The 6,000-nt window shown below is 50.1% G+C and overlaps 1 protein-coding gene across 4 annotated transcripts in view; it reads right to left on the minus strand.

Annotated features, from left to right (window-relative positions):
• The window catches only part of NDRG3 (NDRG family member 3), a 56,908-nt gene extending 53,235 nt beyond the window's left edge, over positions 1-3,673 (minus strand). Inside the window, exons 1-2 of one of the 4 annotated variants that reach the window (XM_050313734.1) lie at positions 3,571-3,642; positions 3,260-3,329 (exon numbers count right to left, since the gene is read on the minus strand). The gene's annotated coding sequence lies outside the window, so the exon portion shown is untranslated. Of the gene's footprint in view, positions 1-3,259; positions 3,330-3,570 lie in introns of all 4 variants that reach the window. The other 3 variants (XM_050313736.1, XM_050313737.1, XM_050313735.1) reach the window with 3 other exon arrangements.
• Between the last annotated feature and the right edge of the window lie 2,327 nt (positions 3,674-6,000).

A 6,000-nucleotide genomic window follows, 5' to 3' on the forward strand; every position in this document is an offset into this window, starting at 1 on the left:
GGAGAGACAAAAGGGCCATCAGGCAAAGTTTATATAATATGTCCTGACCTTATGCTCGTCTTTTTGATCACTGTCAGGAAAGAACAGCAGCCTAGATGGTTCCACCTGACTCTGTGGCTGTTCTTACACTGCAGAAATCAATTAGGTCTCTGGTACTCCTCAGCCCTTCTTTGAACTTATTCAGCTTGCTTACCTGGCAAAAGCTGATCTTCTGGGGAGATGAGGACACAGAGGGGTTGGATTAGTGCTCTGATTATTTAGCAAACTAAAACGGATCAGGAACACCTCCAGGAAATGCTGAAGGTGGTACAAGACAGAGCAAGAACAGGCCCAGCCAGTCATTAGATCAGTTAAGATGTAACACACAGCTCCATGACCAAAATACAGATGAAAAGGAAGCTGCAGATTGCCTGTCTCTTCTGTTTAAACACACAGGTAAAAGCCACTATTCCAGTTCTTGGGGGGGGGGGGGGAAGTGCCAATTTCACATTTTTAATCCATCTGGTAATTACAATGAGAATCTGGTTTATACATGACTGAACAGTAAAGGTTACTGCAAAATTAAACATTGCATTCATAACCTCTACTGTTTTTACACTCTGTAAAATAAGGAACATCTCTTTGGGGAACTCCACCCGTTGTAAACACAGAAACACATCCAAGCCTGGGAAAGATGATAGCCAAATGAAAACAGAGCTGTTCCTTCCATGCTTCCCACAGCACCAACTGGATAACTGCAATAAACAGTCACAGAAGACAAGGGGATATGACCAGACAGAAAACACTGAGTGATCAATAAGATCATTAAAAATCCAGCAAGTCCCATTTACAATTTAGAATTTACAAGCACAGAACTGAAGACCAAGTGAGGTTATTGAAGTCTCTCATCAACTCCAGTGTGCACAGTAGAAGGCACAATCACCCAGTCCTTCTCATGGCAGGACCAAATCACAGTTGCTCTACTTAGTAACTGCCCTGATAGACAGAACACTGAGAATTCCCAGGGAAAAGCAAGACAGCATTTTATTATTCCTCCCAAACCTCATTCAAAGGAAAATGAGTCCACTGAGAAGCACTGAAACATCCATCAGGAACGTTGTCTTCAGCATTACATAGGGAAATCGCAGCAAACCCCTCCTCTGCTCTCACCTTCGTGGGTTAAACCAGGCCTTAATAATCACAGCCACAAATAGCCTGAGCCAGCCCTGCCCAGTGCCCAACAGGGCTCAAGCAGCACAGACACATTTACTTGTGTCCAAGACACAGCCGACATGATGAGCACAAGATAAACCCTGCTCAGGGGGGAATTGTGGTGTTAGCACTGCCCACAGAAACAAAACTGAGGGTTTGGCTTCAACCAGTTTCCAGAAAGCAACAGTGCTGGCAATCCAACTGAGCTGTTGTTTGTGAGAATGACAATTAAGTAATTAAAAATTAAAATCCCTAGTCTCTTACACATGAAAACCAACTCCCCAAAAACTAAAGATGAATGGCTTTCTCCTTTTTTATTTTTGTACTTAGACCATACTATGACTGTAATTTTTGGTGCTTCTTACTGAAATAGCTATATATTACTATTCTGCTGTAGTGTTTACCTTGAGCATAAAACAGAGGAATGTTTAAGAAAAAATGCCCCAGAAAAACCTTCAAGAAAATTTTCTAGTATATCTGTAAGGAACCAAAATACATGTTGTACGTAATAAGGCCTCTGAAATCTAAATGTACCAGCACACTTACCAATGAAAAACACTGATAATTGTGTCATACATGAACAATGTGAAATATGAGCTGCAAACAGGAGCACTGGAAGGTTTCTGAAGGTGATCAGAGACCAGGAAAATGAAAATCAAACACGTTTCCTCATTTCAATTAATTTTTAACCTCAGATACAAAATGAATAGCTAGGAATATAATTACAGCCTCCAATAATGCTGCTTCCAGGAGTTGTTTAATTTTAATTGTACAGCATTGTTTAATTTTCACCGTGTAACATTTGCAGCTTCCACACTTGCAAACATCTCGATCCAAGCCAAATACAGCCCACACCAAGCTGCTGCCCCCAAGACAAGTTTCCGTGCCTTGCGTGCCACACGCAAGCTAAGTTTCAAAATCCCAAACAAATAAAGGAAATTGGAACAGTCACTGCCAGTCCTGAGATCCCTCCACAATCCCCAGTCCAGTGGCCAACAATCCAGATGAATCCTGGCAATCGTCTTGCTCCTTCAGGGGTCTACCCCCAGTTCACTAAGACAGACATCTGCTAAGCTCTGCTCCCCCAGCCCAAGTAAATTATTGCACTGGAAAACATCCACACTAATTTTAAACCCAGCTCTTTGACTTTACCTCACCTTTTCACTTTTCACCACAGACTAATACACTGGTGCTAAACATGGTTTGACAGGCTCCAGAACTTGGAAGGCTATTGTTTCTACAGGTAAGGCAAGGCAAAAGCTTAAGCAATAAGCCCCCAAGTCCTCCTGAATACAGGAGATTCATGAGCATGCCCGGCACAGGTAGCAGAAGCAGATTCCTCATAGAACCAAGGAACGGGTTGGGAGGGACCTTAAAGCTCAACCACTTCCAACCCCCTGCAGGGACATCTTCCACTAGACCAGGTTGCTCCAAGCCCTGTCCAACCCGGCCTGGAACACTTCCAGGGATGGGGCATCCTTCTCCACTTGTAACCCCCATCTTCTCATCACCTCAGTATTCAAGCACAAAAGCTCTTCTGGCTTTCCCAGATGCCACTTCCCCTGATCCTTACCAGACCTTTCCCGTTCTCTGGAGCAAACGCGAGCCTGACAAAGTCACCCAAGTCCTGCCCCAAGCTCACAGCGGTTCACACGCCGTGATCACACACCGCTTCCAGCCTCCTTTCACCGGGGAGCAGCCAAAGCCCGGGTGGGACAGGAGGCTCTCGGTGCCCTCGGGACCCCCGAGGCCCCGCCAGGAGCCAGGGCAGGGCTCGGGGCCTCACCTGCTCTGCAGCACTTCACAATCCCAGCTCGTAAAACGGCAGAACCATCTCGTTTTGCTATAATGTTTTAAATTGTAGCTCCTTGCGACATCAAATACAATACAGAAAAAAACCCAGAGACATTAACATAACGTGATGACACAAGCCGACGAATTTTTTTTTTTTTTTTTTTTTTTACGAGCCATTCCCTTTTCCCATTCACGTTCCCACAAGGCCGGGCCAAAATAAAATAAAATGAAAAAACAAACAAACAAATAAACAAACAAAAAAATCAAGACCCACCGCGTTTTCCTCGCCCCGAACTAACCACCGCCAGCGAGAATTCCGAGACGCGAACACCGGCGAGGAAAACCTACGGAGCAGACCGAGAGCAAGCGGAGAGAGCTATTTACATGAAGGGGCACCGCAACAAACCCGCGGCGCTCCCGCGGCGGGGCGCGGAGCGATGAGGGGTGGGGGGGCGTCATTCCCTCAGCGCGGGTCTCTCTCTCTCTCTCCGCCGCCGCCGCTTCCCTCAGCGCCCCGCGGCCGGGGCGGCGCTGCGGGAGAGGGGCGCGGGGCCGGGGGGACGCGGGGGACGGGCCGAGGCTCACCTGCACCGCGGGACCGCCGCTCTCCGCCCGCCGCGTTGCGCCTGTGCGGGGCCGCCCTGCGCGGGGAGGCGGCCCCGCCGGCGGCATGGCGCCGCCCTCCGCCGAACGGCGGAAGGCGGCGCCATGCCGCCGGCGGCCGCCTCCCCGCGCAGGGCGGGAAGCGGGGCCGTGAGAGAGGCGGGAGGGGAAGGAACGCCGATGTTTAACTACCCAGGCTTCCCCCGTGCCCTGGTTTCTGGTGCCACCCTGCGGTCCTGCGAAACCATTAACTGGGTTGGAAGAGACGTCCCGAGGTCGTCGAGTCCGAACCCCCTCGATGCAACCCCGCTGCGATTACCGCTCAGTGCCGCGTCCGGCCTCGCCTTGAAAACCTCCGGGGACGGGGAATCCACCGCTCCCCCCACACTCTGGGGGATTCCCCCCGACTCTGGGCGGGCCGTTCCGATGCCTGATCGCTCTCTCTGTAAAGAGCTTCTTTCTGATATCCAACCTAAACCTCCCCTGGCAGAGCTTAAGCCCGTGCCCTCTTGTCCTGCTGCTGATTGCCTGGGAGAAGAGACTGACTCCCACCTGGCTACAACCTCCTCTCAGGTAGTTGTAGAGAGTGATGAGGTCACCCCTGAGCCTCCTCTTCTCCAGACTAAACAACCCCAGCTCCCTCAGCCTCTCCTCATAGGACCTGTGCTCAACTCCTGGTTGCTCTTCTCTGGACCCCCTCCAGCACCTCGATGTCGTTCCCAAGCACGTCACGGGGAGGGTCAGGCTCTTCCCCCCCCCACCGGGGAACAAGTGACAGGGTGAGAGGAAAGGGCCTCAAGTTGTGCCACGAGATGTTTTAAATTGGGTATTAGGGAAAGTTTCCTCACTAAAAGGGTGGTCGGGCACTGAAACAGGCTGCCCAGGGCAATGCTGGAGTCACCATCCCTGGTAGCGCTCAGAAAATGCGTGGATGTGGCACTTGGGTTGTTGAGGAAACTTCCCAGCCTGGCCATTCCCGGGACTCCCTGGCAGTTGCTCTCCCACCACCAGTGGCTCTCCCAGCGGGACTGAAGCTCCTTTGCAGCAGCGGCTCCCATGACTGGCGGATCCCGCTTGAATCCCCGCACACCCCACTCACCAGGGCTCCCAGGGACAGTCTCAGCTGTCTCTTCCACAGAGCAATTTAGTGACAGTGCAGGCACACAGGAACAGCTGGAGCTGGTGCCTCCAAGGAGGGACCCCCAGCAAAAGACCCCTGGGCTTTTCTCCCCTCGCAGTCCCAGTGTGTGCAAGTCTCAGCTCTTCCTCCCTAGTGCTGTGCTGTGTCTCTGAGTGTCCAGGCACCTGGCTGGGCCACAGGTCCCCCTGCCCTTTGTTATGCACAGGGTGGCAGTTCCTCTTGCCTCAGGCTCCCTCCAGGCAGAGCTGAGTCTGCAGCACCCTGAGCCACCTGCCCCGAATGGACTCCTCAAACACAAGGACACGGTTCAGTGGTGGCCTTGGTAGTGCTGCGTTAATGATTGGACTTGATGGTCTCCGAGGACTTTCCCAGCCTTAGTGATTCTGTTATTTCATCTGGGCATGTGCTGCAGAACAGCAGTCCAGGACCCTCCGAAAGGCAGCAGCATTTGCCCTAACTAACACCACCTCCTCCCCATGTGCTTTTGACTGACATGTGTCCTTTTTTTCTGCAATTCTCTCAGAGAGTGTGAGCTTCTATTTTTCTCAGAGCAGACGCTAAAGAAAAGCAGCACTGCTGGCAGTGACATACAAAGCCTTACACTGTGGTGTTGAGCATCCAGTGCAGCAATAACCACAATGTGATGGCTCTCTGGCTGTAAAGGCAGTCAGGGATGGGGCTCCTCAATGCTTTTTGCAGTCACTCAGACACATGTCCACCTGGGTGCATGAGTCAGTCTAGGAGATCAATGGTAATGAAGCAACCATTCCCTCCATCCATATCTGTAGTTCAAAATACTAGGACAATCTTGAAACAGTATTGTATTTTAATTCATTTAATTGTTTTTCAAACTTTATAGAAAAATGAATTGTTCACTACCAAGTGATAAAACTGTCTTAGGCCAACTTAAACCTCACCCATTACTTGCTCAAATATGCACATTTAGTACAGCTAAAACGAGTGTTTGCATTCAGAGGAAAGCTGTACATGGAAAATAAGAGCTAGAATTCCGTCTGTCTCTGCCAGCCTCTCTTCTGCCTAATCCACATCATATTTTCTGAAGTACTGTTGTTTTTTGTTGCAATCAGAGATGCTCCAACATCTTCTCTGCATATTTTCATTCAGCACTCTCTGAAGGAGAGTGTTTGCCAGAGGTATCAGCTTTGACAAAACAGAGTCTCTATCAAAGCATCTCACTGGGCTGGAAGGCTCCTGGGACTGCTCTCAGTCTGCAAGGAGTTACAAATCTAACATTTCTCCCTCTGACAGCT

Source organism: Myiozetetes cayanensis, unplaced genomic scaffold (assembly GCF_022539395.1).
Source record: "Myiozetetes cayanensis isolate MyiCay16 unplaced genomic scaffold, myiCay2020 scf19, whole genome shotgun sequence".
In the NCBI taxonomy this organism is placed as follows: Eukaryota; Metazoa; Chordata; class Aves; order Passeriformes; family Tyrannidae; genus Myiozetetes; species Myiozetetes cayanensis.